Genomic DNA, 13,956 nt, shown 5'->3' with positions numbered 1-13,956 from the left:
TAATGTGACAGTAGGGTGGTTTTAAAAGGGAATGTATTTTTTTCGGGGTGTACTATCTCTTGTAATAAGGTTTATAAAAATGACCTTAGTATGTTTAGTTGGAATTGTCAAGACTTTGCAGTGTTTTAACATAACTATGGTGCTGGAGGAGACTCTTGAGAGTCCCATGGACTGCAAGAAGATCAAACCTATCCATTCTTAAGGAAATCAGCCCTGAGTGCTCACTGGAAGGACAGATCGTGAAGCTGAGGCTCCAATACTTTGGCCACCTCATGAGAAGAGGAGACTCCCTGGAAAAGACCCTGATGTTGGGAAAGATGGAGGGCACAAGGAGAAGGGGATGACAGAGGACGAGATGGTTGGACAGTGTTCTCAAAGCTACCAGCATGAGTTTGACCAAACTGCAGGAGGCAGTGGAAGCCAGGAGTGCCTGGCGTGCTCTGGTCCATGGGATCACGAAGAGTCGGACACGACTAAACGACTAAACAACAACAACCTAACCCGGGAGTCTGATTTATCAAGAAATTCAATAAGTAGATATTAACTTTGTCCAGTATATTCATTCATGGCAGTGACTCCATTCATTTCTATCATGGCAGCCCCATACCAATTATTTTGGAACAATTCTAAAGGAATCTCTCAGATTTTCAGCAAGGGTGAAGGAAAGATTTGAGCAAGAAGAAATGTGGGAGCAACTCAGGCAAGCTAGGCTCAAGGAGACTGAAGGGAAGGCATGCTGAATATTTTCAAATATTTAAAAGGAAGAGAAAGAGTAAAGAAGAATACACATTCAACAAAGAAGATGAAGTTCCAGCAAAGGGATACAAAAACTTATGGAATATGCAGAAATTGCGAAACTTAGCGGAAGAATGAGAAATAAAGATAGCAAACTTTTTATAAAAGAATGTAAATGGTTTGTTGAATATCTACAGATAAATTGTAAACAGATAAAAAACATTTGCAGGAATATTATAATAACCTGCAGTTTCATAAGAACGTATATTCAAAGATAAATAAATGAGCAAATTATGTTAATTAGCATATGCAGAAGATTGTAAAAATAAATTTAAAGAACCGCAGAAAGAGGGGAAAGGAAGTCAGCTTTTGAAATGTCAAAATGATTGTAAAATCAGGGAAAGTTGGGAAATAATGGGAGAAGAGGAACAGGCAGAGCTGGAGCAGCAGCTGGCAGACATGTTGTCCCAAGAAAGCATCCCAGACCATTCCAGAACCCGGCAGGCCTTAGAAGTAGGAGAGCAAAGAGCTCAAAGACAGAGGGCACTTAGCGTCACCCATAGAGGAGGTGATGATGATGACAAATGAGGAAGTGGGAGAGATGGGGGGTGGAGATTCACTCGGAACAACGCCATTATCCAAGAGGATGGGTTCTATAGCCTCTCTCTGTAAAGTTTGAAATAAGAAAGGACTGTGAGAATCTTTTCCTCGTCTTTCTACTTTCCTGGGCAATCAGCCGGGAGCCGCCAACAGCAATCCTGACAGCTGAGCATAGATTCTGTTTAGTACAGATTCAGACAAATACCAGCACTGATACTAATGTGGTCAGTTTCTCTCATGACCGCATCACAAACACTTTGAGGAGCAAGCTGTGTTACAAGTTCTTCTGTGGACTCAGGCGCGGGGTTGGGGGGAAGAACTGCATTTTGTCTTTTCCAATTAAAAAAAAAAAGGAAACCAAGCTAACTAGGGAAACAGTCTGACCTCAAGTGAGTAAAGGAGTAGAGAGGTGGGGATTGGGATAGGCAGAAAAGTTGTTGAGTGTTTTTTGTGAGTTTTTTTTTAATTTTACCCAATTCTGGGAGTATGGCAACTCTAGACTGGGATATTTTATTAGGAAAGGCAGGCCTAGGCTTTAATCACAGGGAATTGTTTTCTAATCACAGTGATTTGTGGGAGGGATGTTCCGTTCAAGTGATGATTCTTTTTCACTCCTGGGAAAGCAGACTGGATGATTAGCATCCTATCCAATCACTTTCTGCTTTCTAATATACAATTAAAAACTTATACTTCAATCAGTTTCCTTTCATTCTGCTGCCTCCCTCCCCTCTCAGATTGCTTTAGACTGGTTATGACTAATTAATTAATTTATTTGTTCCTTGTTTATTCTAAACTCTTTCTGTCCCCCATTCCCCAAACCATTCTGTTTTTCTCTTATTTTTCCTTAGGTTTCTGCAAACCTCTCTTAGAGCCTGTCATCTCTCACCCTCAACCACTGTGTGCGAGTGTTGCTTTTTACGCTTTTCCAGTTGTTTTCTCCCAGTTTTCCTTTGCTTGTTCAAAGTTTCACCCACCTGGCTTCAGTTTTTGGGTACCTCTGATTTCATTACATTGAATTCCTGCCATCCAGTATTATAGTTTTTATTAAGTTTGGTTCCCTCTCCCTCTAGGTCTGGCACTTTCCCTGCAATTAGCTAAGTCTACTTGACCCTTGGGATGTGGGTAGCATGGTGGGTTAAACCACAGAGCCTAAGGCTTGCTGATCAGAAGGTTGCGGTTCAAATCCCCATGATGGGGTGAGCTCCCATTGCTCGGTCCCTACTCCTGCCAACCTAGCATTTTGAAAGCACTCTAGTGCAAGTAGATAAATAGGTGGGAAGGTAAACGGCATTTCTGTGCACTGCTTTGGTTTGCCAGAAGCGGCTTAGTCCTGCTGGCCACATGACCCAGAAGCTGTACACCGGCTCCCTCAGGCAATAAAGCAAAATGAGTGCTGCAACCCCAGAGTCAGCCACAACTGGACCTAATGGTCAGGGTTCCCTTACCTTTACCTTTACCTTACTTGACCCTTAAATAAGTTCTCAGCTGTGTTGATCATTGACAGTCTGCTATTACCCACTTACCTAGGGGAGGACACTCCTCAGGGTCACCGGCTTTCAGACTGATTGCCCACGAAACACTGCGAGAGGTCAAGTGGTTTCTATTCTACCCATCCCAAAATAGTAGTGTCCCCCATGAAAGAACCACAGCACCTATTGTTTTGAAAGCTGGCAGCTTCATCTCCACAGAAGACTCAACCATGTCTACAAATTTCATTCATTCTGGCCAAAAAGTAAGAATTCAGAGGGAAGAATTCAATGTTGCCCTTTGAGAAATGTCCCATCTGCAAAAGAGTTTCAGCTTGCCAGATGGAACAACCCCAGCCTTTCTACCTCTCTGGTGTTCTGTCCCCATCCCCTTCTCAGCCAATTTTGGAGGGAGGTGCATAGTGGAACAGGGAGCCCCTTTGCACAAGCAAAAATTTTTGCCCAGGACTTTTTGCTGGCAAGAATGATCAGGTTAGCAGTGCCTGGAGGCTTTTCATTTTCAATAAAACTTTTGGGTTTATCTGCATGAAAATCCCTGAATGGACAATTTGGCAAGCTTAATACACTCTGGAGAAGCTCCTTTGCCTGAAAACGTCATCCACTTCTGTGAAAAGGAGTGGGGAGTTACAGCTGTTTTTGGATTTTCCTTTATAGTTAATGAGGGAAACCTGTGATTTGAATTTAACTGATCCGATTCTGACATGAATAACAAGTCAAATTAGAAAGACACCGAGTAGATGCTTTCTAATAATACTGATACAAAGCGAATCCAGTTATCAATGTATTCCCCTAAAAACAACAGTGTAGGACAACAGGACTAACATTGCTAGATTCTAGTCAGATTTATCTTCCAAAAATCTGGGCAAACAAGTATGCCTTCAGCTGGCAACTAAGAATTAAAAGTATGAGGACAACTGCACTTCCATGGGGAGGACATTCCATAATAGGGACACCACAACAGTTAAAGCCCTCTCTTCAGTCACCACCTCACAAGTCATGTCCATGGGCAGGATCACAAACAGGGGCGCCCCTGTCAATCTCAAAACATGAATTTGATGGTTTTGAGGGAGCTACTCCTTTAAGTACTTGGGTCCTAATCCATTCTGAACTTCATATGCCAGTACCTCAGTGGACAAGCAAATACAATAGAAGATAGTGAGAATGTTGCACTAGAAGGGACCAGCCTTGCATATTCTTGTATGCACACCATGATCATGTGCTCTTAGATAAATGGGCAGTTGCCTGGCAACAGTCAGCAAATGAAGATGCCTCTTTAAAAAACCCAGCCTGTGTTGATACACCACCCTCAGTTCTGCAGGTATGGGGTTATATACAAAAATAATTAATAATATCAGAGAATATATTCATAGCAAGTAGCTTACTGTTGAAATGTGTGGGGAACCTCTGACCTTCCAGATGTTTCTGAACTACAACTTCCACCATCCATAGCCACTAGCATGTTTGCTGTGACTGATGGGTGTTTAAGTTCAGCAACATTCCCAGGGCCACATGTTCTCCACACCTGTGCTACAGTATCAAAGGACTGACCCAAGTGACCAGCTGTTCTACTGGACCTACATATGACCCAATCAGTAATCCAGTATGAACTACCATGGGAAGTGAAACAGGTTTTTCATCTTATGTAGCATAGGGGTCACAGTGTCAGACTAGGCACCTGGGAGACCTGAGTTCAAATTCCTTTCAGCCTTGAAACTCATCTCTCTTCCTGAGCCCAGTCAGCCTAACCTACCCACCAGAGTTGTTGTGAGACTAAAATATGGGGGAAAGGAATGAGTACCATGTGTGTTAGCTTGAGTTCTTTGGAGGAAAGGTGAGATATACATGCAATAAAACAAATAAAGAAATTGGGCAACAAAGCTTTTTCTCTGTAGGCTGTCATGGGCCAAGGATGCCTTTCAGACGCCAACAAGGAATATGCTGGTGTGTGACACCAGCGTTGCATGGCTCCCAAGGATTCCTTTTTAAGGGACTGGAATGAAACACCTGGGGCAAGCAAACAAACAGGGAAAGTGGACTTCTATTTAAAACTTAATGAAGTGTTTTCCCCCCTCCCAGCCTTCTTTCATCCACCTGTGCTAAAGAGACTGGTGGGTTGTAGCATCACACAGGCACCATTCTAATTACAATTTTCTGAAAGTTAAAAACCAAAGGAAAAGGCAAGGGCAGGGAGCCAGTTTCTGTTTGGGGGAGGGAGGGAGTTGTTCAAAGCCACAGAAGCTTTTTTTAAAAAAGCTTCTGCAACTCTTTTGAAATTACTGAAAGGTATTCATTAAGCCAAGAGTTTGTTTGTTTTCCTGCCGAGATTAGTAGGAGGTGGTTGATGGCCCAGGAGATCAAAAAGTGCCCGGGCTACTTGTTGCTCAGCAGAGGCCAAAACACAGAGAAGTAATTAGAAGGTCAAAACCCACCATCATAATAACCAGAAGCCCACCGAGAGGAAGAGGGAGGCTTGGTGGAGTCGCTACTTACCTTTGTTACAAATGTGTGTGACCAGTCAATTGGGGATTGCATTTTCACTGATGTGGTCCAAAGGAAATGTGACAACATGGAGCTTTCCTTCTTATTAAAATTTGTTGAGAGTTTCTTTTTTGGAAAGTGTAATACTTCAGCAAAGGAAAGAGGTGAGCACAACAGCTCGTGCTTGCTTTTGTTGTTGTTGTTTAGTCGTTTAGTCGTGTCCGACTCTTCGTGACCCCATGGACCAGAGCACGCCAGGCACTCCTGTCTTACACTGCCTCCCGCAGTTTGGTCAAACTCATGCTGGTAGCTTCAAGAGCACTGTCCAACCATCTCGTCCTCTGTCATCCCCTTCTCCTTGTGCCCTCAATCTTTCCCAACATCAGGGTCTTTTCCAGGGAGTCTTCTCTTCTCATGAGGTGGCCAAAGTATTGGAGCCTCAGCTTCAGGATCTGTCCTTCCAGTGAGCACTCAGGGTTGATTTCCTTCAGAATGGAAAGGTTTGATCTTCTTGCAGTCCATGGGACTCTCAAGAGTCTCCTCCAGCACCAGAATTCAAAAGCATCAATTCTTCGATGATCAGCCTTCTTTATGTTCCAGCTCTCACTTCCATACATCACTACTGGGAAAACCATAGCTTTAGTGCTTGCTTTTAGCATGTTCTAAAAGCTGCATGGCAGAGCAAAAAGTCAACTGGTGAAGCACATGAGTAGATAATGAGATGCTACACCAGTGGCCATCTCTCATGAGCTTTCCCATCCTTAACGGCAGTGTTTCCCAAACTTGAATTCCCAGCTGTTATTGGACTACAACTCCCACCATCCCTGACCACTGAGTATGTCAGCTAGGGATGATGGGAGTTGTAGTCCACCAACAGCTGGAGACCCAAGTTTGGGAAACAATGCTCTAGGGCTGAGGTGAGGGACCTTTGCCTCTCCAGATTTTGCTGAACTACAACTCCCATCAGTCCTATCAAGCATGCCCAGTGGCCAAGTGAAGGTGGCAGTGGTAGCCCAGCAACAACTGGCGGGACAAAGGTTTCCCACACCCACAGAGTGTTTCGTCAATGAGAGCTAATGACTGGAGATGGTATCTTGTGTAGCTAGAGAGGTCTTTTCAGGTTTTAGAATATGATGTTAGGGTCATGGTGTCTCTTGGGCTGCTTCAGACACTGCCTGTTCCAGCAGTCTACCCATGTTCTTTTCATTTCACACTTCAGCTGAAAGCCACAGGACGAGAACCCTTTCACTCTCACCAAGGGACAGAAAGACCTATCAAGTTTGGTGCGTCCAGTTTCTCATTTTTCCAGCCTCAAATTCAGTTCTCCAAATTTTTTGGAGCAATTTTGGTTTTTTTTAAAAATCACACGAATTTTCAGTATTTTGGTGTAAATTTCTCCCAATAAACACATTTTTGTAGGCAGTTTGGACTAATGTGAGCATTTTTGGAAGCATTTTCTCCCAATATTATGCATTTTGTATGTTATTTCATTTTCACCAACCTATTACTTTTCATATGATTTTTTTCTATAATAGGTGTGGCCGGAGAACAACATTGCAAAATTCAGAAAAGTGCGAATTTTGGAGGATGGCTTTGTTTTGATTTGCACATTGTTTCAAAATGTGTGGATTACCGTATTTTTCACCCCATAGGACGCACCGGCCCATAGGACGCACAAAGGTTTTTTTGGGAGAAATAAAGGGGGGGGAAATTCCCCCCAGGCACTTGTGGGGCCGGCAGCGGAGAGAAGCACTCTTCTCCCCGCCGCCCGCCTGCAGACCAGGTCCGGGGATAGCGGGAAGATGCGCTGCACCTCCCAGCTGTCCCCGGAGCTTGCGGGGCTGGCAGCGGGGAAAAGCGCTCTTCTCCCCACCGCCCGCCTGCAGACCAGGTCCGGGGACAGCGGGAAGACGCGCTGCGCCTCCCCGCTGTCCCTGGAGCTGGCGGGGCTGGCGGCGGGGAGAAGCACACGTCTCCTTGCTGTCAGCCTCCAAACCACATCGGGAGACAGCGGGATGGTGGCGTTCCGCCTCCCCGCTGTCCCCCGACCTTGTGGGGTGGCGCTGCGGCTCTCCTGAAGCTTGGAGAGCGAGAGGGGTCGGTGCGCACCGACCCCTCTCGCTCTCCAGGCTTCAGCGAAAGCCTGCATTCGCCCCATAGGACGCACATACATTTCCCCTTCATTTTTGGAGGGGGAAAAGTGCGTCCTATAGGGCGAAAAATACGGTAGATAGTTTGCCTTTAAATTCATTGAGTCAAATTTCTCTTCCATCCCTTCTCTCACCTTTTGGATTACACCCTTGCCAGGTGGGTTAAAAATAGTTCTGTGAAGTTTGTACTACACATTTGAAAACAGGCAGCTCCCTTTCTTTTAGAGAGTGGTGCAGTGCTTTGAGTGTTGTCCAGAACCTACGAGACCAGGGCTCAAATCCCCACTCAGCCATGAAGCTCACTGGGACAGTCAATGCTTCTACACTTTGCTTAACGGGTTTGTTGTGAGGATTAAATGGGGAGGGGAGAAGCATGTACCTTGTGCTCTTTGGGATATAAATGCAATAAATAAATAAATAAATAAATAAATAAATAAATAAATAAATAGTACGTACCTGGGTGAAAAGCAGTGTGAGAGACAAAAGAGAGAAGTAAAGAGGTGGATTAGGAGACAGGCAAGAATAAGGAATGCACGTGGGCTGCAAATGCAATTATTTGTACTTAGGCTTCCTTTTAGTTGTGGGTGGGGGCTAGATAAAGGCTTCACAAAAGAGGTATTGTTGTTCTTTTCGGCCTGCATAAAGCCTCAATCCATAAAACAAGGGAGGAATCCTAATTTGTATTGGCATCTGCATCTAGATCTTCAACATTTGTATTAGGATGTTCAGAATAGAGAGGGACAAAAGCCAATACAAATTAGGGTTGAATATTGGAGCACAAATACAATATTGCAGCCCCACCAGCTCTTTCCTGTCCTCCTCCTATACCTTTTTCTTCCTTCTGTTATTGCCGTAGTTGTTGACTGCGGGTGGCGCTGTGGTCTAAACCACTGAGCCTCTTGGGCTTGCCAATCAGAAGGTTGGCGGTTCGAATCCCCGCAACAAGGTGAGCTCCTGTTGCTCTGTCTCAGCTTCTGCCAACCTAGCAGTTTGAAAGCACACCAGTGTGAGTAGATAAATAGGTACCACTGCAGCAGGATGGTAAATGGCTCCCTCAGCCTGAAAGTGAGATGAGTGCCACAACCCCATAGTCGCCTTTGACTGGACTTAACCATTCAGATGTCCTTTACCTTTACCTAGTTGTTGACAAATGTCTAAGTGTAGTATCTGTTGGATAGATGGACATTTTCACATATTTTAATAATAGTGCCCAACAAATAGTTCTCTGGATCCTACTCATATAATTTACTATATACCTATATTCATTTTTAAAGTTCAAAAGGATTTTTCCCTTGCTTTTCAATGATAATTATTTCATGTATATTTGTTTTATGGATTTCATCTGTGCTTTTACTTAAAATCTGATTTATGCTCTGCTTAACAGTACTTAAGTCATTCACGAATGACAATATCGCAGGCATCTGGTGGACCAGTATGAGAACAGGATGCTAAACTAGATGAGCCATTAGCCAGATCCATCAGCCTCTTCTTATGTTCTTATGGTATCCAACTCACACATTCCAATCAATGCAAGGATTTGCATTTGTGGAACAGAACCTCAGTCCTCTCCTCCCCAGTGCATACCCCACTTCCTCCTCAAATTTATTCCAGGGGAATAAAATTTTTAGTTTCTTCTCTAGCACAGTGAATTGTCAGTTTGGTTGCTGCCCCTCATTTCCTGTCACAGTGTTTCCTGAGTCTCAGACAAAAGTGAGCGTTTAATATGTGAAGTAGGAGTTGGAATCTAGCACAGTGATTGGTCAGTTTTGTTGTTACCACCTCTGATGGCAGCTTCATTTCCTTTCCCGGTGTTTCCTGAGTCTCAGACGGAAGCGAGCGTTTAATGTGTGAAGCAGTGTGGAATGTGGATGTGTGGTGTTTTGCTGATGAAAGTTTGACCTCGTTGAAGAGCAGTATTCCAATATGAGTAGGAAATGAGGCAATTCATGTTCTTTGTACTTTCATCCATTTACTGTATTTCTTTTTCCCGATTTGAACTATAAAATTTTCTTGAGTAAAAATGAGAGTACCCCTAAACATCTTTTTAGAAAAAAATCACTGCCTAGAACAAATTTAGGGGTGCACGAGAGGATGGGAGAAAGTTCTGTTTGTACAAGCATAAATCTTTGCGCTGGCAGGATGCGTTGGTTGGATCCCCCGCCCCCCAAACTATCTAAAATTAATAAATAGGAGCAAAAGCTAACAGCTTTCTTTCTTTCTTTCTTTCTTTCTTTCTTTCTTTCTTTCTTTCTTTTAGTCTTTAAGGTAGCCGCTTGTTTCAGTAACAAACCTTCTGGCTTGAAAGAAAGAAAGAAAAACCCAGGCCAAGATCTTCAGCACAGACAGGCATAATGAAACACATACTGAGAAAAGGAATAAAAAATGGAGATGATTAAAGCTTTGGGAAGCCAAACAGTGAGTAGGTTTCTCGTGGCTTAAGGGATTACGTGCTTCCTAAGGTGGCTGTCGCTGCAGCGCATGGGGCAAGGAGGAGAAAAAAGGAAATCAATGGATGAGCTTCCAGCACCATTTCGACAAATATGTAATGCCAGAACGGTTAAGATTTAGCAGCCGGGAGCCAGTGTGTGCCTTTTTTCTCCAGATGACTTTTCATGTACTTTCTATCGACACAGGCAGCTAGGCAATGCTCTCATACGTGCACTTGAAATAAGAAAAAAATGGGGAGATGTTAGTGTTTCATTGTCGGCAGGTGTAGCTGTGAAGTCATCTAAAAGGGGGTGGGCTTCAGGGTTAAGGGTTTTCTCTCTCTCTGCAAGTTTGTCTTTCCTCTCTTATGGTGTAACAAGAAGATATAAATGCAATTATTTATATCAAGTGTAACATACTCCCCACCGCTGAACCTAATTCATTTATTCAAAGAGGTGCATTTTCCAGGAGTTTTGTTTCTACAGATGGCTTAGCTAAGAACACTATTTGGAGCAAATATACACAAACGTTGGCAGCCTTGCCAAGGAACAAGATTAGATTTTAAACACATTCACACATACCCCAAATCCTCGGCAGAACCAGAAAAGTGTATTTGTGTAGGCTCTTTTAGGCTGCAGTCCCAGTTTGCGTTAGGAGTAAGCCCTACTGAGATCAGCGGAGTTAGTATATATGTTTAAAGGTTAAAAGGTAAACGATCCCTGGATGGTTAAGTCCAGTCAAATACAACTATGGGGTGCAGCGCTCATCTCGCTTCAGGCTGAGGGAGTCAGTGTTTGTCCACAGACAGCTTTCTGGGTCATGTGGCCAGCATGACTAAACTGCTTCTGGTGCAACGGAAGACCGTGACAGAATCCAGAGCACACGGAAATGCCGTTTACCTTCCCGCCGCAGCGGTACATATTTATCTACTTGCACTTGTGTGCTTTTGAACTGCTAGGTTGGCAGGAGCTGGGACAGAGCAATGGGAGCTCACCCTGTTGTACAGACTCGAACTGCCGACCTTCTGATCGGCAAGCCCAAGAAGCTTGGTGGTTTAGACCACAGCGCCACCCGCGTCCTGTTGTATAGAATTCTATAGAGCTGTACAGAATTAAACTTTTAGACCAGGTGTTAGGAACATCAAACCAGGGACCAAATGCAGCCTTCATGGCATCCCTCAGAACTCTTCCCGGGCCTCATAGCTCCTCACCCCTTCTCAAGTCCTTTTGCCGAGGTTGAACTCTCATTACTACCCTGGAGGGTGCCTCTGAAACGGCACATGGTCACAAGCTGTTATTCAGAATGGTGCATGTATTGAATATTATATACACAGACAGACAGACAGAGCTAAGAATTACATGCGCAAGATAGTTGGGCACCAGGCCTTCTTTTAGATTGCCAACCCCTGAGAGCCAGTGTGGTGTAGTGGTTCAGAGAGGTAAACTCATAATCTGGTGAACCAGGTTCACATCTCCACTCCTCCACATGCAGCTGTTGGGTGACCTTGGGCTAGTCACACTTCTCTGAAGTCTCTCAGCCTCACTCACTTCACAGAGTGTTTGTTGTGGAGGAGGAAGGGAAAGGAGAATGTGAGCCGCCTTGAGACTCCTTTGGGTAGTGATAAAGCGGGATATCTAATCCAAACTCTTCTTCTTCTCTTCTGGTAATTTGTACTGGCTTCTTCCTTGCCCTTCATTGGACCTATCCACACCTCTGAGGGAAAAGAGTTTCCCAGACTCTCCAAGCCACCCCGCTTTCTGATTTGGCCCTGGAATGTCCTGCTTTTCCTTAGAACGTCCCTATTTTCATTGGAGAAATGTTGGGGGATATGCAGTTATCCAACCCCTGAGCCATCTGAAGGCAACCCTGTTTAGAAAATGTTGCTTTTTAAAAAAATGTTTAATGTTTTGTTACGTTTTATATGTGTTGGAAGCCGCCAAGAGTTGCTGGGGTCACCAAAGACAGATGGGTGGGGTATAAATAGTAAAATATTATTATGGAATAGGATGTTCCTATTTTCATTGGAGAAGGTTTAATTCCATAGGCAGGGTGCCACAACAGAGAAGGCCCTATGCCATGTGAGCTAGACCTACTGGTTGGAGAAAGAGAAGGCCCGCCCCTTCCTGCTGCCCATGGTACCTGGGCCAGTTGATAGGGAAGGAGGTGTTCTGACAAACAACTTTGTCCCAGGTTGTTAAAGACCCAGGCATTGCCTTTGTGGCTTTGTAATCACAGAAATTTTTCATTGCTTCCATTCAGGTAAATGTTGGCTTTTCAGATTGTAAAATTTCCATGTTGCCTGCTTCTAAGAATGTCTTTGCAGATATTCTTTTGGTAAGGAAAATACATTCTGAGATTTTGAATTTACAGTCCCTATAAAGTAATTTCTGCAGTCAGTGGGTGGCACTAACCAATTGCCAGTTCCCATCTTGTACATCACACTGAGCTATGGTTCTATCTCTTGCAAAACATACCTGAGCATTTAGCCTTTTTTAATGCTGTGAAATGATGTGGTTTCTTTCAAACTCAGTGAAAACCTAACATAAATTGACCACGTCCGTCACCAGTGTCAATTCATTATTTTTGTAGAAAACCACCTTTGCATAATGTGAAATGATTAATCATGTCTCAATAAAATCCCACACTCCTCTGTGCCAAACAGTCAAGAGGTTTAATTATACTGAACATTTTTTATGACAGTGTCATTTATTATATGTTCCTTTATGCCATCCATTTATACATTTTTTTATCACTTAGGTCGCCAATCAGAATCCAATCATTGAATTAAGCATGAATTTGACATTCTGACACATCTTGAATTGTCATTATTGTTCCTAACAACTTCCAACCTATCATCAGGTGAGGCATCATTATTAACTAGCAATAGGATTGCAAGTCATTTCAGTTGATTTTTGACATGTGGTGCTTGCATTGGGTTATGGCAATGCAAGTTACTTCCACAAAAGGATGTCAGGATTAACAGATGATGAGATATTCCTATGATAAGGTCAGCAGGCAAGTTTTTTAAGCAGCAAAAGTAATAGCCTGTGGGAAAGAAAATTCAGAACATGTAAAATCAATCCCAGCTAGGCTGTGACCCATCTCCATACTAAGTGGTGATATACTAAGTCCCTTTAGATGTTGTGGGACTCCAGCTTCCATCAGCCCTTGCAACAGGATGCTGTCATGGAGATGCTAAGTAGCAAGACCTCTAGTTTGGCTCTGTAGGATATATAGGACTTGCCGATCAGAAGATCGGCGGTTCGAATCCCCGCAATTGGGTGAGCTCCCATTGTTTGGTCACAGCTCCTGCCAACCTAGCAGTTCGAAAGCACATCAAAGTGCAAGTAGATAAATAAGTACCGCTCTGGCAGGAAGGTAAACGGCATTTCCGTCCACTGCTCTGGTTCACCAGAAGCGGCTTGGTCATGCTGGCCACATGACTCGGAAGCTGTACGCCGGCTCCCTCGGCCAATAAAGCGAGATGAGCACCACAACCCCAGAGTTGTCCACGACTGGACCTAATGGTCAGGGGTCCCTTTACCTTTTTAACAGTTGAACCAACTGGGCACTGTGGGGCATCATTTGACAGCAGTGAGATAAGCTGGCACTATTTCAAATTGTTGCTCACCTCTTCCCCGACATGATTATGAGGAGCTTCACAAATGTCCAACGCATGATGTTTTTACATCAACTGTTTCATCAGATTCAAGATAAAACAGCATGTGTCTGCTCATTAAGAGAAGAAAAAGTCAACTGGTAAAGGAAATGAGAGCGGTATAATTTAATTATGGCGCTTCGGGACATCCGTGTTGGGCAGTAAGATGGTCTTCTCCAACAGTAGCAGTGGAAAATGTTGGGAATAATTTGTACTTTCCAAAGGCTGCCTCCATTCTTTAGTATCTGAAGAAATAAGGCATATGATTTCACATGATTTCATTTTTAAAAGCCTGTTAAGTGGAAGAGGGCCGCGCCACTTAATAATATTTAAAATTATTGTTTGACATAATTTATAGACCATTTAATAAAAAAAAGAAAAAATCTAAACAGTTTCCACAAAGTAGTGTGAAATAATTATG

The 13,956-nt window shown here is 43.6% G+C and overlaps 1 long non-coding RNA gene across 1 annotated transcript; it reads left to right on the top strand.

Annotated features, from left to right (window-relative positions):
* The first annotated feature begins 1,583 nt into the window (after positions 1-1,583).
* Positions 1,584-10,368, top strand: LOC310833726. Its single transcript, XR_014558903.1, has 5 exons — positions 1,584-1,724; positions 2,184-2,234; positions 6,836-6,934; positions 7,531-7,607; positions 9,716-10,368. It is a non-coding gene; the product is annotated as an uncharacterized lncRNA (long non-coding RNA).
* Positions 10,369-13,956: the final 3,588 nt, after the last annotated feature.

The sequence above is a fragment of the Podarcis gaigeae genome (assembly GCF_964106915.1).
Source record: "Podarcis gaigeae genome assembly, chromosome: 1".
NCBI lineage: Eukaryota > Metazoa > Chordata > Lepidosauria > Squamata > Lacertidae > Podarcis > Podarcis gaigeae.
The sequence above is the reverse complement of the archived record's forward strand: the minus strand, read 5'-3'. Positions and strand labels throughout refer to the sequence as shown.